Source organism: Mesoplodon mirus (assembly GCF_964341445.2).
Source record: "Mesoplodon mirus genome assembly, chromosome: 1".
NCBI classification, from domain to species: domain Eukaryota; kingdom Metazoa; phylum Chordata; class Mammalia; order Artiodactyla; family Ziphiidae; genus Mesoplodon; species Mesoplodon mirus.
The window spans coordinates 135,647,038-135,672,943 of NC_138976.1; positions in this window are offsets into that span (position 1 = coordinate 135,647,038).

Below are 25,906 nucleotides of genomic sequence, written 5' to 3' on the forward strand. Positions count from 1 at the left end.
AGAGGGTGCATTCTGAGGCCAGCGCATTCCGAGAATGCCAAGGGCAGACATGATGACCTTAAATGATTTCCTCTTGTGTCAGTGTTGGTAAACTTTAGGAGCTAGGAAATGGTCCACTTTACAGAAATGTTCAAATTTACTGGCATTTCATATATTCTCTGCTCTAACATTGTCCTGACTCTTTCTGTATATTCTTTACTTATGTTTTGGTTTTCCTTAATCAAAGTGTGTCTTTTAATTCTTTTCAAAGAAGATTCTTTGGACTTACTAAATCACCTGAATTTTATACGTTTTCTGTTGTATTAAGTTCTGCTCATATCTTTATTTATCTTTTTTCTTTGTTCTCAGGGTTTATTGTTTTCATCTTCTGATGTCAATTAAAACACTTGGTTATTCATTTTAATAAATCTTTTTACTTATAAAGATTTGAACTTTTGAAGATTCCAGCTTACTTGTACGTGTCTAAGGGTAAGGTCCTCTCCATTGTTGCTGGCCTAAGGCTTAGTTCACCATACAGCAATGTATATATTGACCTATTTTCCCGTCGACTTTCTGTGATTCCCTACATCTCACCTTTCTTTGCAGACAAGCCATTTGAAATACCCTTAACTTATTTCACAGCCAATAAGTCTTTGAAATAATGTGTATTTTTTAGAGAAATCTTCTTATATAATTAGGCAGAAAATCTGACCTGCCATAGATTTCAAAACAGCATAATTTCACTCTTCTCAATGATTAATCTGTTGTATTACACAACCTTGGAGTATTTAGCTTTATCAATGATATGTCCTTGAAAAATGTTTTAGAGATCCTACCAGTCTTTGAAAACATCCTTGTGCCTTGTTTCAGTTCCAGTTTTATGTATATTTTCTGCCTTGCACCCAAATATTCCTACATCTGATGGATGGCCTTGGGAATCTAATTCTGGTATTGATGGTTTTGGCTGACTGTCTCCCCTTGTAGCTGCTTTATTCAATATTGTGTAAATTTAGATCATGAGCTCATGTTTAGCTAAACAGCTGACATTGTAAGAGGCTTAGGTGTGAACGCTCGTAAGTTTCAGCAGAAAGTCGGCAAAGATTTATTTGTGTCCCTCCAATGAGTGTCCCGCAAGGACCCCGTTTTCTACAAGTGTTGGTCCAATACTCCCTCTAGAGGCAGGGGACACAGACAGGGCTGCTTTGCGGCCCCCTATCTGGGGCAGGGGCAGTGGGCGGCCTGTGACCCGGGCAGGAGCCTCTCTGCGTGTGTCCCAGGGACCCATCTGCCTGTGAAATTCGGTCACCTGGCAGGAAGCTACGATACCCAGACCTATGCTTAGCTGTGCAGCGCGGTATACTGCGCGGACACGTTCCACACACACTTCAAATAAGAGGGCGGCCTGAGTGGAAAGGTGAGAGTTTGGGCAGCTGTGCAGACAAAGAAGGCGCCCTTTGGCCTGGGCCTAAAAGCTTGTGACACTCCACTGGGCCGGCCGGGCTCTGAGGGCCCTGCCCTGGGCCCACTGCTCCCCTGCCCTTTGTTCAGTCACAGCAGAGATGGCCACACCCACTCCCTCAGTGAGGGCAGTGTTCCAACCTCCCTCAGCCCCGCCGCCTCTCCACAGGTTACCATGGACTACAGAGGCTGCATTCTGAGGCCAGGGCGTTCCGAGAATGCCAAGGGCAGACATGATGAACTTAAATGATTTCCTCTTGTGTCAGTGATGGTAAACTTTAGGAGCTAGTAAATGGTCCACTTTACAGAAATGTTCAAATTTACTGGCATTTCATATATTGTCTGCTCTAACATTGTCCTGACTCTTTCTGTATATTCTTTACTTATGTTTTGGTTTTCGTTAATCAAAGTGTGTCTTTTAAATCTTTTCAAAGAAGATTCTTTGGACTTACTAAATCACCTGAATTTTATACGTTTTCTGTTGTATTAAGTTCTGCTCATATCTTTATTTATCTTTTCTCTATGTTCTCAGGGTTTATTGTTTTCATCTTCTGATGTCAATTAAAACACTTGGTTATTCATTTTAATAAATCATTTTACTTATAAAGATTTGAACTTTTGAAGATTCCAGCTTACTTGTACGTGTCTAATGGTCAGGTCCACTCTATTGTTGCTGGCCTAAGGCTTAGTTCACCATACAGCAATGTATATATTGACCTATTTTCCCCTCGACTTTCTGTGATTCCCTACATCTCACCTTTCTTTGCAGACAAGCCATTTGAAATACCCTTAACTTATTTCACAGCCAATAAGTCTTTGAAATAATGTGTATTTTTTAGAGAAATCTTCTTATATAATTAGGCAGAAAATCTGACCTGCCATAGTTTTCAAAACAGCATAATTTCACTCTTCTCAATGATTAATCTGTTGTATTACACAACCTTGGAGTATTTAGCTTTATCAATGACATGTCCTTGAAAAATGTTTTAGAGATCCTACCAGTCTTTGAAAACATCCTTGTGCCTTGTTTCAGTTCCAGTTTGATGTATATTTTCTGCCTTGCACCCGATTATTCCTACATCTGATGGATGGCCTTGGGAATCTAATTCTGGTATTGATGGTTTGGGCTGATTGTCTCCCCTTGTAGCTGCTTTTTTCAATATTGTGTAAATTTAGATCATGAGCTCATGTTTAGCTAAACAGCTGACCTTGTAAGAGGCTTAGTTGTGAATGCTCGTAAGTTTCAGCAGAAAGTCGGCAAAGATTTATTTGTGTCCCTCCAATGAGTGGCCCGCAAGGACCCCGTTTTCTACAAGTGTTGGTCCAATACTCCCTCTAGAGGCAGGGGACTCAGACAGGGCTGCTTTGCGGCCCCCGATCTGGGGCAGGGGCAGTGGGCGGCCTGTGACCCGGGCAGGAGCCTCTCCGCGTGTGTCCCAGGGACCCATCTGCCTGCGAACTTCGGTCACCTGGCAGGAAGCTATGATGCCCAGACATATGCTTAGCTGTGCAGCACGGTGTACTGCGCGGACACGTTCCACACACACTTCAAGTAAGAGGGCGGCCTGAGTGGAAAGGTGAGAGTTTGGGCAGCTGTGCAGACAAAGAAGGCGCCCTTTGGCCTGGGCCTAAAAACTTGTGACACTCCACTGGGCCTGCCGGGCTCTGAGGGCCCTGCCCCATGCCCCCTGCTCCCCTGCCCTTTGTTCTGTCACAGCAGAGAGGCCACACCCACTCCCTCAGTGAGGGCAGTGTTCCAACCTCCCTCAGCCCCGCCCCCTCTCCACAGGTTACCATGGACTACAGAGGCTGCATTCTGAGGCCAGGGCGTTCCGAGAATGCCAAGGGCAGACATGATGACCTTAAATGATTTCCTCTTGTGTCAGTGTTGGTAAACTTTAGGAGCTAGGAAATGGTCCACTTTACAGAAATGTTCAAATTTACTGGCATTTCATATATTCTCTGCTCTAACATTGTCCTGACTCTTTCTGTATATTTTTTACTTATGTTTTGGTTTTCCTTAATCAATGTGTGTCATTTAAATATTTTCAAAGAAGATTCTTTGGACTTACTAAATCACCTGAATTTTATACGTTTTCTGTTGTATTAAGTTCTGCTCATATCTTTATTTATCTTTTCTCTATGTTCTCAGGGTTTATTGTTTTCATCTTCTGATGTCAATTAAAACACTTGGTTATTCATTTTAATAAATCTTTTTACTTATAAAGTTTTGAACTTTTGAAGATTCCACCTTACTTGTACGTGTCTAAGGGTCAGGTCCTCTCCATTGTTAATGGCCTAAGGCTTAGTTCACCATACAGCAATGTATATATTGACCTATTTTCCCCTCGACTTTCTGTGATTCCCTACATCTCACCTTTCTTTGCAGACAAGCAATTTGAAATACCCTTAACTTATTTCACAGCCAAGAAGTCTTTGAAATAATGTGTATTTTTTAGAGACATCTTCTTATATAATTAGGCAGAAAATCTGACCTGCCATAGTTTTCAAAACAGCATAATTTCACTCTTCTCAATGATTAATCTGTTGTATTACACAACCTTGGAGTATTTAGCTTTATCAATGACATGTCCTTGAAAAATGCTTTAGAGATCATACCAGTCTTTGAAAAGATACTTGTGCCTTGTTTCAGTTCCAGTTTTATGTATATTTTCTGCCTTGCACCTGATTATTCCTACATCTGATGGATGGCCTTGGGAATCTAATTCTGGTATTGATGGTTTTGGCTGATTGTCTCCCCTTGTAGCTGCTTTCTTCAATATTGTGTAAATTTAGATCATGAGCTCATGTTTAGATAAACAGCTGACCTTGTAAGAGGCTTAGGTGTGAACGCTCGTAAGTTTCAGCAGAGAGTCGGCAATGATTTATTTGTGTCCCTCCAATGAGTGGCCCGCAAGGACCCCGTTTTCTACAAGTGTTGGTCCCATACTCCCGCTAGAGGCAGGGGACTCAGACAGGGCTGCTTTGCGGCCCCCGATCTGGGGCAGGGGCAGTGGGCGGCCTGTGACCCGGGCAGGAGCCTCTCCGCGTGTGTCCCAGGGACACATCTGCCTGCGAACTTCGGTCACCTGGCAGGAAGCTACGATGCCCAGAACTATGCTTAGCTCTGCAGCGCGGTGTACTGCGCGGACACGTTCCACACACACTTCAAGTAAGAAGGCGGCCTGAGTGGAAAGGTGAGAGTTTGGGCAGCTGTGCAGACAAAGAAGGCGCCCTTTGGCCTGGGCCTAAAAACTTGTGACACTCCACTGGGCCTGCCGGGCTCTGAGGGCCTTGCCCTGGTCCCCCTGCTCCCCTGCCCTTTGTTCAGTCACAGCAGAGATGGCCACACCCACTCCCTCAGTGAGGGCGGTGTTCCAACCTCCCTCAGCCCCGCCCCCTCTCTGCAGCTTACCATGGACTACAGAGGCTGCTTTCTGAGGCCAGGGCGTTCCGAGAATGCCAAGGGCAGACATGATGACCTTAAATGATTTCCTCTTGTGTCAGTGTTGGTAAACTTTAGGAGCTAGGAAATGGTCCACTTGACAGAAATGTTCAAATTTACTGGCATTTCATATATTCTCTGCTCTAACATTGTCCTGACTCTTTCTGTATATTCTTTACTTATGTTTTGGTTTTCCTTAATCAAAGTGTGTCTTTTAAATCTTTTCAAAGCAGATTCTTTGGACTTACTAAATCACCTGAATTTTATACGTTTTCTGTTGTATTAAGTTCTGCTCATATCTTTATTTATCTTTTTTCTATGTTCTCAGGGTTTATTGTTTTCATCTTCTGATGTCAATTAAAACACTTGGTTATTCATTTTAATAAATCTTTTTACTTATAAAGATTTGAACTTTTGAAGATTCCAGCTTACTTGTACGTGTCTAAGGGTCAGGTCCTCTCCATTGTTGCTGGCCTAAGGCTTCGTTCACCATACAGCAATGTATATATTGACCTATTTTCCCCTCGACTTTCTGTGATTCCCTACATCTCACCTTTCTTTGCAGACAAGCCATTTGAAATACCCTTAACTTATTTCACAGCCAAGAAGTCTTTGAAATAATGTGTATTTTTTAGAGAAATCTTCTTATATAATTAGGCAGAAAATCTGACCTGCCATAGTTTTCAAAACAGCATAATTTCACTCTTCTCAATGATTAATCTGTTGTATTACACAACCTTGGAGTATTTAGCTTTATCAATGACATGTCCTTGAAAAATGTTTTAGAGATCCTACCAGTCTTTGAAAACATCCTTGTGCCTTGTTTCAGTTCCAGTTTTAGGTATATTTTCTGCCTTGCACCCGATTATTCCTACATCTGATGGATGGCCTTGGGAATCTAATTCTGGTATTGATGGTTTTGGCTGATTGTCTCCCCTTGTAGCTGCTTTCTTCAATATTGTGTAAATTTAGATCATGAGCTCATGTTTAGCTAAACAGCTGACCTTGTAAGAGGCTTAGGTGTGAACGCTCGTATGTTTCAGCAGAAAGTCGGCAAAGATTTATTTGTGTCCCTCCAATGAGTGGCCCACAAGGACCCCGTTTTCTACAAGTGTTGGTCCAATACTCCCTCTAGAGGCAGGGGATTCAGACAGGGCTGTTTGCGGCCCCCGATCTGGGGCAGGGGCAGTGGGCAGCCTGTGACCCGGGCAGGAGCCTCTCCGCGTGTGTCCCAGGGACCCATCTCCCTGCGAACTTCGGTCACCTGGCAGGAAGCTACGATGCCCAGAACTATGCTTAGCTGTGCAGCGCGGTATACTGCGCGGACACGTTCCACACACACTTCAAGTAAGAGGGCGGCCTGAGTGGAAACGTGAGAGTTTGGGCAGCTGTGCAGACAAAGAATGCGCCCTTTGGCCTGGGCCTAAAAGCTTGTGACACTCCACTGGGCCTGCCGGGCTCTGAGGGCCCTGCCCTGGGCCAGCTGCTCCCCTGTCCTTTGTTCAGTCACAGGAGAGATGGCCACACCCACTCCCTCAGTGAGGGCAGTGTTCCAACCTCCCTCAGCCCCGCCCCCTCTCCACAGGTTACCATGGACAACAGAGGCTGCATTCTGAGGCCAGGGCGTTCCGAGAATGCCAAGGGCAGACATGATGACCTTAAATGATTTCCTCTTGTGTCAGTGTTGGTAAACTTTAGGAGGTAGGAAATGGTCAACTTTACAGAAATGTTCAAATTTACTGGCATTTCATATATTCTCTGCTCTAACATTGTCCTGACTCTTTCTGTATATTCTTTACTTATGTTTTGGTTTTCCTTAATCAAAGTGTGTCTTTTAAATCTTTTCAAAGAAGATTCTTTGGACTTACTAAATCACCTCAATTTTATACGTTTTCTGTTGTATTAAGTTCTGCTCATATCTTTATTTATCTTTTCTCTATGTTCTCAGGGTTTATTGTTTTCATCTTCTGATGTCAATTAAAACACTTGGTTATTCATTTTAATAAATCTTTTTACTTATAAAGTTTTGAACTTTTGAAGATTCCACCTTACTTGTACGTGTCTAAGGGTCAGGTCCTCTCCATTGTTAATGGCCTAAGGCTTAGTTCACCATACAGCAATGTATATATTGACCTATTTTCCCCTCGACTTTCTGTGATTCCCTACATCTCACCTTTCTTTGCAGACAAGCCGTTTGAAATACCCTTAACTTATTTCACAGCCAATAAGTCTTTGAAATAATGTGTATTTTTTAGAGAAATCTTCTTATATAATTAGGCAGAAAATCTGACCTGCCATAGTTTTCAAAACAGCATAATTTCACTCTTCTCAATGATTAATCTGTTGTATTACACAACCTTGGAGTATTTAGCTTTATCAATGACATGTCCTTGAAAAATGCTTTAGAGATCATACCAGTCTTTGAAAAGATACTTGTGCCTTGTTTCAGTTCCAGTTTTATGTATATTTTCTGCCTTGCACCTGATTATTCCTACATCTGATGGATGGCCTTGGGAATCTAATTCTGGTATTGATGGTTTTGGCTGATTGTCTCCCCTTGTAGCTGCTTTCTTCAATATTGTGTAAATTTAGATCATGAGCTCATGTTTAGATAAACAGCTGACCTTGTAAGAGGCTTAGGTGTGAACGCTCGTAAGTTTCAGCAGAGAGTCGGCAATGATTTATTTGTGTCCCTCCAATGAGTGGCCCGCAAGGACCCCGTTTTCTACAAGTGTTGGTCCAATACTCCCGCTAGAGGCAGGGGACTCAGACCGGGCTGCTTTGCGGCCCCCGATCTGGGGCAGGGGCAGTGGGCGGCCTGTGACCCGGGCAGGAGCCTCTCCGCGTGTGTCCCAGGGACCCATCTGCCTGCGAACTTCGGTCACCTGGCAGGAAGCTACGATGCCCAGAACTATGCTTAGCTCTGCAGCGCGGTGTACTGCGCGGACACGTTACACACACACTTCAAGTAAGAAGGCGGCCTGAGTGGAAAGGTGAGAGTTTGGGCAGCTGTGCAGACAAAGAAGGCGCCCTTTGGCCTGGGCCTAAAAACTTGTGACACTCCACTGGGCCTGCCGGGCTCTGAGGGCCCTGCCCTGGGCCCCCTGCTCCCCTGCCCTTTGTTCAGTCACAGCAGAGATGGCCACACCCACTCCCTCAGTGAGGGCAGTGTTCCAACCTCCCTCAGCCCCGCCCCCTCTCTGCAGGTTACCATGGACTACAGAGGCTGCATTCTGAGGCCAGGGCGTTCCGAGAATGCCAAGGGCAGACATGATGACCTTAAATGATTTCCTCTTGTGTCAGTGTTGGTAAACTTTAGGAGCTAGGAAATGGTCCACTTTACAGAAATGTTCAAATTTACTGGCATTTCATATATTCTCTGCTCTAACATTGTCCTGACTCTTTCTGTATATTCTTTACTTATGTTTTGGTTTTCCTTAATCATAGTGTGTCTTTTAAATCTTTTCAAAGAAGATTCTTTGGACTTACTAAATCACCTGAATTTTATACGTTTTCTGTTGTATTAAGTTCTGCTCATATCTTTATTTATCTTTTCTCTATGTTCTCAGGGTTTATTGTTTTCATCTTCTGATGTCAATTAAAACACTTGGTTATTCATTTTAATAAATCTTTTTACTTATAAAGATTTGAACTTTTGAAGATTCCAGCTTACTTGTACGTGTCTAAGGGTCAGGTCCTCTCCATTGTTGCTGGCCTAAGGCTTAGTTCACCATACAGCAATGTATATATTGACCTATTTTCCCCTCGACTTTCTGTGATTCCCTATATCTCACCTTTCTTTGCAGACAAGCCATTTGAAATACCCTTAACTTATTTCACAGCCAATAAGTCTGAAATAATGTGTATTTTTTAGAGAAATCTTCTTATATAATTAGGCAGAAAATCTGACCTGCCATAGTTTTCAAAACAGCATAATTTCACTCTTCTCAATGATTAATCTGTTGTATTACACAACCTTGGAGTATTTAGCTTTATCAATGATATGTCCTTGAAAAATGTTTTAGAGATCCTACCAGTCTTTGAAAACATCCTTGTGCCTTGTTTCAGTTCCAGTTTTATGTATATTTTCTGCCTTGCACCCGATTATTCCTACATCTGATGGATGCCCTTGGGAATCTAATTCTGGTATTGATGGTTTTGGCTGATTGTCTCCCCTTGTAGCTGCTTTCTTCAATATTGTGTAAATTTAGATCATGAGCTCATGTTTAGCTAAACAGCTGACCTTGTAAGAGGCTTAGTTTTGAACGCTCGTAAGTTTCAGCAGAAAGTCGGCAAAGATTTATTTGTGTCCCACCAATGAGTGGCCCGCAAGGACCCCGTTTTCTACAAGTGTTGGTCCAATACTCCCTCTAGAGGCAGGGGACTCAGACAGGGCTGCTTTGCGGCCCCCGATCTGGGGCAGGGGCAGTGGGCGGCCTGTGACCCGGGCAGGAGCCTCTCCGCGTGTGTCCCAGGTACCCATCTGCCTGCGAACTTCGGTCACCTGGCAGAAAGCTACGATGTCCAGACCTATGCTTAGCTGTGCAGCGCGGTGTACTGCGCGGACACGTTCCACACACACTTCAAGTAAGAGGGCGGCCTGAGTGGAAAGGTGAGAGTTTGGGCAGCTGTGCAGACAAAGAAGGCGCCCTTTGGCCTGGGCCTAAAGGCTTGTGACACTCCACTGGGCCTGCCGGGCTCTGAGGGCCCTGCCCTGGGCCCCCTGCTCCCCTGCCCTTTGTTCAGTCACAGCAGAGATGGCCACACCCACTCCCTCAGTGAGGGCAGTGTTCCAACCTCCCTCAGCCCCGCCGCCTCTCCACAGGTTACCATGGACTACAGAGGCTGCATTCTGAGGCCAGGGCGTCCCGAGAATGCCAAGGGCAGACATGATGACCTTAAATGATTTCCTCTTGTGTCTGTGTTGGTAAACTTTAGGAGCTAGGAAATGGTCCACTTGACAGAAATGTTCAAATTTACTGGCATTTCATATATTCTCTGCTCTAACATTGTCCTGACTCTTTCTGTATATTCTTTACTTATGTTTTGGTTTTCCTTAATCAAAGTGTGTCTTTTAAATCTTTTCAAAGAAGATTCTTTGGACTTACTAAATCACCTGAATTTTATACGTTTTCTGTTGTATTAAGTTCTGCTCATATCTTTATTTTTCTTTTCTCTATGTTCTCAGGGTTTATTGTTTTCATCTTCTGATGTCAATTAAAACACTTGGTTATTCATTTTAATAAATCTTTTAACTTATAAAGATTTGAACTTTTGAAAATTCCAGCTTACTTGTACGTGTCTAAGGGTCAGGTCCTCTCCATTGTTGCTGGCCTAAGGCTTAGTTCACCATACAGCAATGTATATATTGACCTATTTTCCCCTCGACTTTCTGTGATTCCCTACATCTCACCTTTCTTTGCAGACAAGCCATTTGAAATACCCTTAACTTATTTCACAGCCAATAAGTCTTTGAAATAATGTGTATTTTTTAGAGAAATCTTCTTATATAATTAGGCAGAAAATCTGACCTGCCATAGTTTTCAAAACAGCATAATTTCACTCTTCTCAATGATTAATCTGTTGTATTACACAACCTTGGAGTATTTAGCTTTATCAATGACATGTCCTTGAAAAATGCTTTAGAGATCATACCAGTCTTTGAAAAGATACTTGTGCCTTGTTTCAGTTCCAGTTTTATGTATATTTTCTGCCTTGCACCTGATTATTCCTACATCTGATGGATGGCCTTGGGAATCTAATTCTGGTATTGATGGTTTTGGCTGATTGTCTCCCCTTGTAGCTGCTTTCTTCAATATTGTGTAAATTTAGATCATGAGCTCATGTTTAGATAAACAGCTGACCTTGTAAGAGGCTTAGGTGTGAACGCTCGTAAGTTTCAGCAGAGAGTCGGCAATGATTTATTTGTGTCCCTCCAATGAGTGGCCCGCAAGGACCCCGTTTTCTACAAGTGTTGGTCCAATACTCCCGCTAGAGGCAGGGGACTCAGACAGGGCTGCTTTGCGGCCCCCAATCTGGGGCAGGGGCAGTGGGCGGCCTGTGACCCGGGCAGGAGCCTCTCCGCGTGTGTCCCAGGGACCCATCTGCCTGCGAACTTCGGTCACCTGGCAGGAAGCTACGATGCCCAGAACTATGCTTAGCTCTGCAGCGCGGTGTACTGCGCGGACACGTTCCACACACACTTGAAGTAAGAGGGCGGCCTGAGTGGAAAGGTGAGAGTTTGGGCAGCTGTGCAGACAAAGAAGGTGCCCTTTGGCCTGGGCCTAAAAACTTGTGACACTCCACTGGGCCTGCCGGGCTCTGAGGGCCCTGCCCTGGGCCCCCTGCTCCCCTGCCCTTTGTTCAGTCACAGCAGAGATGGCCACATCCACTCCCTCAGTGAGGGCAGTGTTCCAACCTCCCTCAGCCCCGCCCCCTCTCTGCAGGTTACAATGGACTACAGAGGCTGCATTCTGAGGCCAGCGCGTTCCGAGAATGCCAAGGGCAGACATGATGACCTTAAATGATTTCCTCTTGTGTCAGTGTTGGTAAACTTTAGGAGCTAGGAAATGGTCCACTTTACAGAAATGTTCAAATTTACTGGCATTTCATATATTCTCTGCTCTAACATTGTCCTGACTCTTTCTGTATATTTTTTACTTATGTTTTGGTTTTCCTTAATCAATGTGTGTCTTTTAAATCTTTTCAAAGAAGATTCTTTGGACTTACTAAATCACCTGAATTTTATACGTTTTCTGTTGTATTAAGTTCTGCTCATATCTTTATTTATCTTTTCTCTATGTTCTCAGGGTTTATTGTTTTCATCTTCTGATGTCAATTAAAACACTTGGTTATTCATTTTAATAAATCTTTTTACTTATAAAGTTTTGAACTTTTGAAGATTCCACCTTACTTGTACGTGTCTAAGGGTCAGGTCCTCTCCATTGTTAATGGCCTAAGGCTTAGTTCACCATACAGCAATGTATATATTGACCTATTTTCCCCTCGACTTTCTGTGATTCCCTACATCTCACCTTTCTTTGCAGACAAGCCATTTGAAATACCCTTAACTTATTTCACAGCCAATAAGTCTTTGAAATAATGTGTATTTTTTAGAGAAATCTTCTTATATAATTAGGCAGAAAATCTGACCTGCCATAGTTTTCAAAACAGCATAATTTCACTCTTCTCAATGATTAATCTGTTGTATTACACAACCTTGGAGTATTTAGCTTTATCAATGACATGTCCTTGAAAAATGCTTTAGAGATCATACCAGTCTTTGAAAAGATACTTGTGCCTTGTTTCAGTTCCAGTTTTATGTATATTTTCTGCCTTGCACCTGATTATTCCTACATCTGATGGATGGCCTTGGGAATCTAATTCTGGTATTGATGGTTTTGGCTGATTGTCTCCCCTTGTAGCTGCTTTCTTCAATATTGTGTAAATTTAGATCATGAGCTCATGTTTAGATAAACAGCTGACCTTGTAAGAGGCTTAGGTGTGAACGCTCATAAGTTTCAGCAGAGAGTCGGCAAAGATTTATTTGTGGCCCTCCAATGAGTGGCCCGCAAGGACCCCGTATTCTACAAGTGTTGGTCCAATACTCCCTCTAGAGGCAGGGGACTCAGACAGGGCTGCTTTGCGGCCCCCGATCTGGGGCAGGGGCAGTGGGCGGCCTGTGACCCGGGCAGGAGCCTCTCCGCGTGTGTCCCAGGGACCCATCTGCCTGCGAACTTCGGTCACCTGGCAGGAAGCTACGATGCCCAGAACTATGCTTAGCTGTGCAGCGCGGTGTACTGCACGGACACGATCCACACACACTTCAAGTAAGAGGGCGGCCTGAGTGGAAAGTTGAGAGTTTGGGCAGCTGTGCAGACAAAGAAGGCGCCCTTTGGCCTGGGCCTAAAAACTTGTGACACTCCACTGGGCCTGCCGGGCTCTGAGGGCCCTGCCCTGGGCCCCCTGCTCCCCTGCCCTTTGTTCAGTCACAGCAGAGATGGCCACACCCACTCCCTCAGTGAGGGCAGTGTTCCAACCTCCCTCAGCCCCGCCCCCTCTCTGCAGGTTATCATGGACTACAGAGGCTGCATTCTGAGGCCAGGGCGTTCCGAGAATGCCAAGGGCAGACATGATGACCTTAAATGATTTCCTCTTGTGTCAGTGTTGGTAAACTTTAGGAGCTAGGAAATGGTCCCCTTGACAGAAATGTTCAAATTTACTGGCATTTCATATATTCTCTGCTCTAACATTGTCCTGACGCTTTCTGTATATTCTTTACTTATGTTTTGGTTTTCCTTAATCAAAGTGTGTCTTTTAAATCTTTTCAAAGAAGATTCTTTGGACTTACTAAATCACCTGAATTTTATACGTTTTCTGTTGTATTAAGTTCTGCTCATATCTTTATTTATCTTTTTTCTATGTTCTCAGGGTTTATTGTTTTCATCTTCTGATGTCAATTAAAACACTTGGTTATTCATTTTAATAAATCTTTTTACTTATAAAGATTTGAACTTTTGAAGATTCCAGCTTACTTGTACGTGTCTAAGGGTCAGGTCCTCTCCATTGTTGCCGGCCTAAGGCTTAGTTCACCATATAGCAATGTATATATTGACCTATTTTCCCCTCGACTTTCTGTGATTCCCTACATCTCACCTTTCTTTGCAGACAAGCCATTTGAAATACCCTTAACATATTTCACAGCCAATAAGTCTTTGAAATAATGTGTATTTTTTAGAGAAATCTTCTTATAGAATTAGGCAGAAAATCTGACCTGCCATAGTTTTTAAAACAGCATAATTTCACTCTTCTCAATGATTAATCTGTTGTATTACACAACCTTGGAGTATTTAGCTTTATCAATGACATGTCCTTGAAAAATGTTTTAGAGATCCTACCAGTCTTTGAAAACATCCTTGTGCCTTGTTTCAGTTCCAGTTTTATGTATATTTTCTGCCTTGCACCCGATTATTCCTACATCTGATGGATGGCCTTGGGAATCTAATTCTGGTATTGATGGTTTTGGCTGATTGTCTCCCCTTGTAGCTGCTTTCTTCATTATTGTGTAAATTTAGATCATGAGCTCATGTTTAGATAAACAGCTGACCTTGTAAGAGGCTTAGGTGTGAACGCTCATAAGTTTCAGCAGAGAGTCGGCAAAGATTTATTTGTGGCCCTCCAATGAGTGGCCCGCAAGGACCCCGTTTTCTACAAGTGTTGGTCCAATACTCCCTCTAGAGGCAGGGGACTCAGACAGGGCTTCTTTGCGGCCCCCGATCTGGGGCAGGGGCAGTGGGCGGCCTGTGACCCGGGCAGGAGCCTCTCCGCGTGTGTCCCAGGGACCCATCTGCCTGCGAACTTCGGTCACCTGGCAGGAAGCTACGATGCCCAGAACTATGCTTAGCTGTGCAGCGCGGTGTACTGCACGGACACGATCCACACACACTTCAAGTAAGAGGGCGGCCTGAGTGGAAAGGTGAGAGTTTGGGCAGCTGTGCAGACAAAGAAGGCGCCCTTTGGCCTGGGCCTAAAAACTTGTGACACTCCACTGGGCCTGCCGGGCTCTGAGGGCCCTGCCCTGGGCCCCCTGCTCCCCTGCCCTTTGTTCAGTCACAGCAGAGATGGCCACACCCACTCCCTCAGTGAGGGCAGTGTTCCAACCTCCCTCAGCCCCGCCCCCTCTCTGCAGGTTACCATGGACTACAGAGGCTGCATTCTGAGGCCAGGGCGTTCCGAGAATGCCAAGGGCAGACATGATGACCTTAAATGATTACCTCTTGTGTCAGTGTTGGTAAACTTGAGGAGCTAGGAAATGGTCCACTTGACAGAAATGTTCAAATTTACTGGCATTTCATATATTCTCTGCTCTAACATTGTCCTGACTCTTTCTGTATATTCTTTACTTATGTTTTGGTTTTCCTTAATCAAAGTGTGTCTTTTAAATATTTTCAAAGAAGATTCTTTGGACTTACTAAATCACCTGAATTTTATACGTTTTCTGTTGTATTAAGTTCTGCTCATATCTTTATTTATCTTTTTTCTATGTTCTCAGGGTTTATTGTTTTCATCTTCTGATGTCAATTAAAACACTTGGTTATTCATTTTAATAAATCTTTTTACTTATAAAGTTTTGAACTTTTGAAGATTCCAGCTTACTTGTACGTGTCTAAGGGTCAGGTCCTCTCCATTGTTGCCGGCCAAAGGCTTAGTTCACCATACAGCAATGTATATATTGACCTATTTTCCCCTCGACTTTCTGTGATTCCCTACATCTCACCTTTCTTTGCAGACAAGCCATTTGAAATACCCTTAACTTATTTCACAGCCAAGAAGTCTTTGAAATAATGTGTATTTTTTAGAGAAATCTTCTTATATAATTAGGCAGAAAATCTGACCTGCCATAGTTTTCAAAACAGCATAATTTCACTCTTCTCAATGATTAATCTGTTGTATTACACAACCTTGGAGTATTTAGCTTTATCAATGACATGTCTTTGAAAAATGTTTTAGAGATCCTACCAGTCTTTGAAAACATCCTTGTGCCTTGTTTCAGTTCCAGTTTTATGTATATTTTCTGCCTTGCACCCGATTATTCCTACATCTGATGGATGGCCTTGGGAATCTAATTCTGGTATTGATGGTTTTGGCTGATTGTCTCCCTTTGTAGCTGCTTTCTTCATTATTGTGTAAATTTAGATCATGAGCTCGTGTTTAGCTAAACAGCTGACCTTGTAAGAGGCTTAGGTGTGAACGCTCGTAAGTTTCAGCAGAGAGTCGGCAAAGATTTATTTGTGTCCCTCCAATGAGTGGCCCGTAAGGACCCCGTTTTCTACAAGTGTTGGTCCAATACTCCCTCTAGAGGCAGGGGACTCAGACAGGGCTGCTTTGCGGCCCCCGATCTGGGGCAGGGGCAGTGGGCGGCCTGTGACCCGGGCAGGAGCCTCTCCGCGTGTGTCCCAGTGACCAATCTGCCGGCGAACTTCGGTCACCTGGCAGGAAGCTACGATGCCCAGAACTATGCTTAGCTGTGCAGCGCGGTGTACTGCACGGACACGTTCCACACACACTTCAAGTAAGAGGGCGGCCTGAGTGGAAAGGTGAGAGTTTGGGCAGCTGTGCAGACAAAGAAGGCGCCCTTTGGCCTGGGCCTAAAAACTTGTGACACTCCACTGGGCCTGCCGGGCTCTGAGGGCCCTGCCCTGGGCCCCCTGCTCCCCTGCCCTTTCTTCAGTCACAGCAGAGATGGCCACACCCACTCCCTCAGTGAGGGCAGTGTTCCAACCTCCCTCAGCCCCGCCCCCTCTCTGCAGCTTACCATGGACTACAGAGGCTGCATTCTGAGGCCAGGGCGTTCCGAGAATGCCAAGGGCAGACATGATGACCTTAAATGATTTCCTCTTGTGTCAGTGTTGGTAAACTTGAGGAGCTAGGAAATGGTCCACTTTACTGAAATGTTCAAATTTACTGGCATTTCATATATTCTCTGCTCTAACATTGTCCTGACTCTTTCTGTATATTCTTTACTTATGTTTTGGTTTTCCTTAATCAAAGTGTGTCTTTTAAATATTTTCAATGAAGATTCTTTGGACTTACTAAATCACCTGAATTTTATACGTTTTCTGTTGTATTAAGTTCTGCTCATATCTTTATTTATCTTTTTTCTATGTTCTCAGGGTTTATTGTTTTCATCTTCTGATGTCAATTAAAACACTTGGTTATTCATTTTAATAAATCTTTTTACTTATAAAGATTTGAACTTTTGAAGATTCCAGCTTACTTGTACGTGTCTAAGGGTCAGGTCCTCTCCATTGTTGCCGGCCTAAGGCTTAGTTCACCATACAGCAATGTATATATTGACCTATTTTCCCCTCGACTTTCTGTGATTCCCTACATCTCACCTTTCTTTGCAGACAAGCCATTTGAAATACCCTTAACATATTTCACAGCCAATAAGTCTTTGAAATAATGTGTATTTTTTAGAGAAATCTTCTTATATAATTAGGCAGAAAATCTGACCTGCCATAGTTTTCAAAACAGCATAATTTCACTCTTCTCAATGATTAATCTGTTGTATTACACAACCTTGGAGTATTTAGCTTTATCAATGACATGTCCTTGAAAAATGTTTTAGAGACCCTACCAGTCTTTGAAAACATCCTTGTGCCTTGTTTCAGTTCCAGTTTTATGTATATTTTCTGCCTTGCACCCGATTATTCCTACATCTGATGGATGGCCTTGGGAATCTAATTCTGGTATTGATGGTTTTGGCTGATTGTCTCCCCTTGTAGCTGCTTTCTTCATTATTGTGTAAATTTAGATCATGAGCTCATGTTTAGCTAAACAGCTGACCTTGTAAGAGGCTTAGGTGTGAACGCTCGTAAGTTTCAGCAGAGAGTCGGCAAAGATTTATTTGTGTCCCTCCAATGAGTGGCCCGCAAGGACCCCGTTTTCGACAAGTGTTGGTCCAATACTCCCTCTAGAGGCAGGGGACTCAGACAGGGCTGCTTTGCGGCCCCCGATCTGGGGCAGGGGCAGTGGGCGGCCTGTGACCCGGGCAGGAGCCTCTCCGCGTGTGTCCCAGGGACCCATCTGCCTGCGAACTTCGGTCACCTGGCAGGAAGCTACGATGCCCAGAACTATGCTTAGCTGTGCAGCGCGGTGTACTGCACGGACACGTTCCACACACACTTCAAGTAAGAGGGCGGCCTGAGTGGAAAGGTGAGAGTTTGGGCAGCTGTGCAGACAAAGAAGGCGCCCTTTGGCCTGGGCCTAAAAACATGTGACACTCCACTGGGCCTGCCGGGCTCTGAGGGCCCTGCCCTGTGCCCCCTGCTCCCCTGCCCTTTGTTCAGTCACAGCAGAGATGGCCACACCCACTCCCTCAGTGAGGGCAGTGTTCCAACCTCCCTCAGCCCCGCCCCCTCTCTGCAGGTTACCATGGACTACAGAGGCTGCATTCTGAGGCCAGGGCGTTCCGAGAATGCCAAGGGCAGACATGATGACCTTAAATGATTTCCTCTTGTGTCAGTGTTGGTAAACTTTAGGAGCTAGGAAATGGTCCACTTGACAGAAATGTTCAAATTTACTGGCATTTCATATATTCTCTGCTCTAACATTGTCCTGACTCTTTCTGTATATTCTTTACTTATGTTTTGGTTTTCCTTAATCAAAGTGTGTCTTTTAAATCTTTTCAAAGAAGATTCTTTGGACTTACTAAATCACCTCAATTTTATACGTTTTCTGTTGTATTAAGTTCGGCTCATATCTTTATTTATCTTTTCTCTATGTTCTCAGGGTTTATTGTTTTCATCTTCTGATGTCAATTAAAACACTTGGTTATTCATTTTAATAAATCTTTTTACTTATAAAGATTTGAACTTTTGAAGATTCCAGCTTACTTGTACGTGTCTAAGGGTCAGGTCCTCTCCATTGTTGCCGGCCTAAGGCTTAGTTCACCATACAGCAATGTATATATTGACCTATTTTCCCCTCGACTTTCTGTGATTCCCTACATCTCACCTTTCTTTGCAGACAAGCCATTTGAAATACCCTTAACATATTTCACAGCCAATAAGTCTTTGAAATAATGTGTATTTTTTAGAGAAATCTTCTTATAGAATTAGGCAGAAAATCTGACCTGCCATAGTTTTCCAAACAGCATAATTTCACTCTTCTCAATGATTAATCTGTTGTATTAAACAACCTGGGAGTATTTAGCTTTATCAATGACATGTCCTTGAAAAATGCTTTAGAGATCCTAGCAGTCTTTGAAAACATCCTTGTGCCTTGTTTCAGTTCCAGTTTTATGTATATTTTCTGCCTTGCACCTGATTATTCCTACATCTGATGGATGGCCTTGGGAATCTAATTCTGGTATTGATGGTTTTGGCTGATTGTCTCCCCTTGTAGCTGCTTTCTTCAATATTGTGTAAATTTAGATCATGAGCTCATGTTTAGATAAACAGCTGACCTTGTAAGAGGCTTAGGTGTGAACGCTCGTAAGTTTCAGCAGAGAGTCGGCAATGATTTATTTGTGTCCCTCCAATGAGTGGCCCGCAAGGACCCCGTTTTCTACAAGTGTTGGTCCAATACTCCCTCTAGAGGCAGGGGACTCAGACAGGGCTGCTTTGCGGCCCCCGATCTGGGGCAGGGGCAGTGGGCGGCCTGTGACCCGGGCAGGAGCCTCTCCGCGTGTGTCCCAGGGACCCATCTGCCGGCGAACTTCGGTCACCTGGCAGGAAGCTACGATGCCCAGAACTATGCTTAGCTCTGCAGCGCGGTGTACTGCGCGGACACGTTGCACACACACTTCAAGTAAGAGGGCGGCCTGAGTGGAAAGGTGAGAGTTTGGGCAGCTGTGCAGACAAAGAAGGCGCCCTTTGGCCTGGGCCTAAAAACTTGTGACACTCCACTGGGCCTGCCGGGCTCTGAGGGCCCTGCCCTGGGCCCCCTGCTCCCCTGCCCTTTGTTCAGTCACAGCAGAGATGGCCACACCCACTCCCTCAGTGAGGGCAGTGTTCCAACCTCCCTCAGCCCCGCCCCCTCTCTGCAGCTTACCATGGACTACAGAGGCTGCTTTCTGAGGCCAGGGCGTTCCGAGAATGCCAAGGGCAGACATGATGACCTTAAATGATTACCTCTTGTGTCAGTGTTGGTAAACTTTAGGAGCTAGGAAATGGTCCACTTGACAGAAATGTTCAAATTTACTGGCATTTCATATATTCTCTGCTATAACATTGTCCTGACTCTTTCTGTATATTCTTTACTTATGTTTTGGTTTTCCTTAATCAAAGTGTGTCTTTTAATTCTTTTCAAAGAAGATTCTTTGGACTTACTAAATCACCTGAATTTTATACGTTTTCTGTTGTATTAAGTTCTGCTCATATCTTTATTTATCTTTTTTCTATGTTCTCAGGGTTTATTGTTTTCATCTTCTGATGTCAATTAAAACACTTGGTTATTCATTTTAATAAATCTTTTTACTTATAAAGATTTGAACTTTTGAAGATTCCAGCTTACTTGTACGTGTCTAAGGGTCAGGTCCTCTCCATTGTTGCTGGCCTAAGGCTTAGTTCACCATACAGCAATGTATATATTGACCTATTTTCCCCTCGACTTTCTGTGATTCCCTACATCTCACCTTTCTTTGCAGACAAGCCATTTGAAATACCCTTAACTTATTTCACAGCCAATAAGGCTTTGAAATAATGTGTATTTTTTAGAGAAATCTTCTTATATAATTAGGCAGAAAATCTGACCTGCCATAGTTTTCAAAACAGCATAATTTCACTCTTCTCAATGATTAATATGTTGTATTACACAACCTTGGAGTATTTAGCTTTATCAATGACATGTCCTTGAAAAATGTTTTAGAGATCCTACCAGTCTTTGAAAACATCCTTGTGCCTTGTTTCAGTTCCAGTTTTATGTATATTTTCTGCCTTGCACCCGATTATTCCTACATCTGATGGATGGCCTTGGGAATCTAATTCTGGTATTGATGGTTTTGGCTGATTGTCTCCCCTTGTAGCTGCTTTCTTCAATATTGTGTAAATTTAGATCATGAGCTCATGTTTAGCTAAACAGCTGACCTTGTAAGAGGCTTAGGTGTGAACGCTCGTATGTTTCAGCAGAAAGTCGGCAAAGATTTATTTGTGTCCCTCCAATGAGTGGCCCGCAAGGACCCCGTTTTCTACAAGTGTTGGTCCAATACTCCCTCTAGAGGCAGGGGATTCAGACAGGGCTGCTTTGCGGCCCCCGATCTGGGGCAGGGGTAGTGGGCGGCCTGTGACCGGGGCAGGAGCCTCTCCGCGTGTGTCCCAGGGACCCATCTGCCTGCGAACTTCGGTCACCTGGCAGGAAGCTACGATGCCCAGAACTATGCTTAGCTGTGCAGCGCGGTGTACTGCACGGACACGATCCACACACACTTCAAGTAAGAGGGCAGCCTGAGTGGAAAGGTGAGAGTTTGGGCAGCTGTGCAGACAAAGAAGGCGCCCTTTGGCCTGGGCCTAAAAACTTGTGACACTCCACTGGGCCTGCCGGTCTCTGAGGGCCCTGCCCTGGGCCCCCTGCTCCCCTGCCCTTTGTTCAGTCACAGCAGAGATGGCCACACCCACTCCCTCAGTGAGGGCAGTGTTCCAACCTCCCTCAGCCCCGCCCCCTCTCTGCAGGTTACCATGGACTACAGAGGCTGCATTCTGAGGCCAGGGCGTTCCGAGAATGCCAAGGGCAGACATGATGACCTTAAATGATTTCCTCTTGTGTCAGTGTTGGTAAACTTTAGGAGCTAGGAAATGGTCCACTTGACAGAAATGTTCAAATTTACTGGCATTTCATATATTCTCTGCTCTAACATTGTCCTGACTCTTTCTGTATATTCTTTACTTATGTTTTGGTTTTCCTTAATCAAAGTGTGTCTTTTAAATCTTTTCAAAGAAGATTCTTTGGACTTACTAAATCACCTCAATTTTATACGTTTTCTGTTGTATTAAGTTCGGCTCATATCTTTATTTATCTTTTCTCTATGTTCTCAGGGTTTATTGTTTTCATCTTCTGATGTCAATTAAAACACTTGGTTATTCATTTTAATAAATCTTTTTACTTATAAAGATTTGAACTTTTGAAGATTCCAGCTTACTTGTACGTGTCTAAGGGTCAGGTCCTCTCCATTGTTGCCGGCCTAAGGCTTAGTTCACCATACAGCAATGTATATATTGACCTATTTTCCCCTCGACTTTCTGTGATTCCCTACATCTCACCTTTCTTTGCAGACAAGCCATTTGAAATACCCTTAACATATTTCACAGCCAATAAGTCTTTGAAATAATGTGTATTTTTTAGAGAAATCTTCTTATAGAATTAGGCAGAAAATCTGACCTGCCATAGTTTTCCAAACAGCATAATTTCACTCTTCTCAATGATTAATCTGTTGTATTAAACAACCTGGGAGTATTTAGCTTTATCAATGACATGTCCTTGAAAAATGCTTTAGAGATCCTAGCAGTCTTTGAAAACATCCTTGTGCCTTGTTTCAGTTCCAGTTTTATGTATATTTTCTGCCTTGCACCTGATTATTCCTACATCTGATGGATGGCCTTGGGAATCTAATTCTGGTATTGATGGTTTTGGCTGATTGTCTCCCCTTGTAGCTGCTTTCTTCAATATTGTGTAAATTTAGATCATGAGCTCATGTTTAGATAAACAGCTGACCTTGTAAGAGGCTTAGGTGTGAACGCTCGTAAGTTTCAGCAGAGAGTCGGCAATGATTTATTTGTGTCCCTCCAATGAGTGGCCCGCAAGGACCCCGTTTTCTACAAGTGTTGGTCCAATACTCCCTCTAGAGGCAGGGGACTCAGACAGGGCTGCTTTGCGGCCCCCGATCTGGGGCAGGGGCAGTGGGCGGCCTGTGACCCGGGCAGGAGCCTCTCCGCGTGTGTCCCAGGGACCCATCTGCCAGCGAACTTCGGTCACCTGGCAGGAAGCTACGATGCCCAGAACTATGCTTAGCTCTGCAGCGCGGTGTACTGCGCGGACACGTTCCACACACACTTCAAGTAAGAGGGCGGCCTGAGTGGAAAGGTGAGAGTTTGGGCAGCTGTGCAGACAAAGAAGGCGCCCTTTGGCCTGGGCCTAAAAACTTGTGACACTCCACTGGGCCTGCCGGGCTCTGAGGGCCCTGCCCTGGGCCCCCTGCTCCCCTGCCCTTTGTTCAGTCACAGCAGAGATGGCCACACCCACTCCCTCAGTGAGGGCAGTGTTCCAACCTCCCTCAGCCCCGCCCCCTCTCTGCAGCTTACCATGGACTACAGAGGCTGCTTTCTGAGGCCAGGGCGTTCCGAGAATGCCAAGGGCAGACATGATGACCTTAAATGATTACCTCTTGTGTCAGTGTTGGTAAACTTTAGGAGCTAGGAAATGGTCCACTTGACAGAAATGTTCAAATTTACTGGCATTTCATATATTCTCTGCTATAACATTGTCCTGACTCTTTCTGTATATTCTTTACTTATGTTTTGGTTTTCCATAATCAAAGTGTGTCTTTTAATTCTTTTCAAAGAAGATTCTTTGGACTTACTAAATCACCTGAATTTTATACGTTTTCTGTTGTATTAAGTTCTGCTCATATCTTTATTTATCTTTTTTCTATGTTCTCAGGGTTTATTGTTTTCATCTTCTGATGTCAATTAAAACACTTGGTTATTCATTTTAATAAATCTTTTTACTTATAAAGATTTGAACTTTTGAAGATTCCAGCTTACTTGTACGTGTCTAAGGGTCAGGTCCTCTCCATTGTTGCTCGCCTAAGGCTTAGTTCACCATACAGCAATGTATATATTGACCTATTTTCCCCTCGACTTTCTGTGATTCCCTACATCTCACCTTTCTTTGCAGACAAGCCATTTGAAATACCCTTAACTTATTTCACAGCCAATAAGGCTTTGAAATAATGTGTATTTTTTAGAGAAATCTTCTTATATAATTAGGCAGAAAATCTGACCTGCCATAGTTTTCAAAACAGCATAATTTCACTCTTCTCAATGATTAATATGTTGTATTACACAACCTTGGAGTATTTAGCTTTATCAATGACATGTCCTTGAAAAATGTTTTAGAGATCCTACCAGTCTTTGAAAACATCCTTGTGCCTTGTTTCAGTTCCAGTTTTATGTATATTTTCTGCCTTGCACCCGATTATTCCTACATCTGATGGATGGCCTTGGGAATCTAATTCTGGTATTGATGGTTTTGGCTGATTGTCTCCCCTTGTAGCTGCTTTCTTCAATATTGTGTAAATTTAGATCATGAGCTCATGTTTAGCTAAACAGCTGACCTTGTAAGAGGCTTAGGTGTGAACGCTCGTATGTTTCAGCAGAAAGTCGGCAAAGATTTATTTGTGTCCCTCCAATGAGTGGCCCGCAAGGACCCCGTTTTCTACAAGTGTTGGTCCAATACTCCCTCTAGAGGCAGGGGATTCAGACAGGGCTGCTTTGCGGCCCCCGATCTGGGGCAGGGGCAGTGGGCGGCCTGTGACCCGCCAGGAGCCTCTCCGCGTGTGTCCCAGGGACCCATCTCCCTGCGAACTTCGGTCACCTGGCAGGAAGCTACGATGCCCAGAACTATGCTTAGCTGTGCAGCGCGGTATACTGCGCGGACACGTTCCACACACACTTCAAGTAAGAGGGCGGCCTGAGTGGAAAGGTGAGAGTTTGGGCAGCTGTGCAGACAAAGAAGGCGCCCTTTGGCCTGGGCCTAAAAGCTTGTGACACTCCACTGGGCCTGCCGGGCTCTGAGGGCCCTGCCCTGGGCCAGCTGCTCCCCTGTCCTTTGTTCAGTCACAGCAGAGATGGCCACACCCACTCCCTCAGTGAGGGCAGTGTTCCAACCTCCCTCAGCCCCGCCCCCTCTCCACAGGTTACCATGGACAACAGAGGCTGCATTCTGAGGCCAGGGCGTTCCGAGAATGCCAAGGGCAGACATGATGACCTTAAATGATTTCCTCTTGTGTCAGTGTTGGTAAACTTGAGGAGCTAGGAAATGGGCCACTTTACAGAAATGTTCAAATTTACTGGCATTTCATATATTCTCTGCTCTAACATTGTCCTGACTCTTTCTGTATATGCTTTACTTATGTTTTGGTTTTCCTTAATCAAAGTGTGTCTTTTAAATCTTTTCAAAGAAGATTCTTCGGACTTACTAAATCACCTCAATTTTATACGTTTTCTGTTGTATTAAGTTCTGCTCATATCTTTATTTATCTTTTCTCTATGTTCTCAGGGTTAATTGTTTTCATTTTCTGATGTCAATTAAAACACTTGTTTATTCATTTTAATAAATCTTTTTACTTATAAAGATTTGAACTTTTGAAGATTCCAGCTTACTTGTACGTGTCTAAGGGTCAGGTCCTCTCCATTGTTGCTGGCCTAAGGCTTAGTTCACCATACAGCAATGTATATATTGACCTATTTTCCCCTCGACTTTCTGTGATTCCCTACATCTCACCTTTCTTTGCAGACAAGCCATTTGAAATACCCTTAACTTATTTCACAGCCAATAAGTCTTTGAAATAATGTGTATTTTTTAGAGAAATCTTCTTATATAATTAGGCAGAAAATCTGACCTGCCATAGTTTTCAAAACAGCATAATTTCACTCTTCTCAATGATTAATCTGTTGTATTACACAACCTTGGAGTATTTAGCTTTATCAATGACATGTCCTTGAAAAATGCTTTAGAGATCCTACCAGTCTTTGAAAACATCCTTGTGCCTTGTTTCAGTTCCAGTTTTATGTATATTTTCTGCCTTGCACCTGATTATTCCTACATCTGATGGATGGCCTTGGGAATCTAATTCTGGTATTGATGGTTTTGGCTGATTGTCTCCCCTTGTAGCTGCTTTCTTCAATATTGTGTAAATTTTCATCATGAGCTCATGTTTAGCTAAACAGCTGACCTTTAAGAGGCTTAGGTGTGAACGCTCGTAAGTTTCAGCAGAGAGTCGGCAAAGATTTATTTGTGTCCCTCCAATGAGTGGCCCGCAAGGACCCCGTTTTCGACAAGTGTTGGTCCAATACTCCCTCTAGAGGCAGGGGACTCAGACAGGGCTGCTTTGCGGCCCCCGATCTGGGGCAGGGGCAGTGGGCGGCCTGTGACCCGGGCAGGAGCCTCTCCGCGTGTGTCCCAGGGACCCATCTGCCGGCGAACTTCGGTCACCTGGCAGGAAGCTACGATGCCCAGAACTATGCTTAGCTGTGCAGCGCGCTGTACTGCGCGGACACGTTCCACACACACTTCAAGTAAGAGGGCGGCCTGAGTGGAAAGGTGAGAGTTTGGGCAGCTGTGCAGACAAAGAAGGCGCCCTTTGGCCTGGGCCTAAAAGCTTGTGACACTCCACTGGGCCTGCCGGGCTCTGAGGGCCCTGCCCTGGGCCCCCTGCTCCACTGCCCTTTGTTCAGTCACAGCAGAGATGGCCACACCCACTCCCTCAGTGAGGGCAGTGTTCCAACCTCCCTCAGCCCCGCCCCC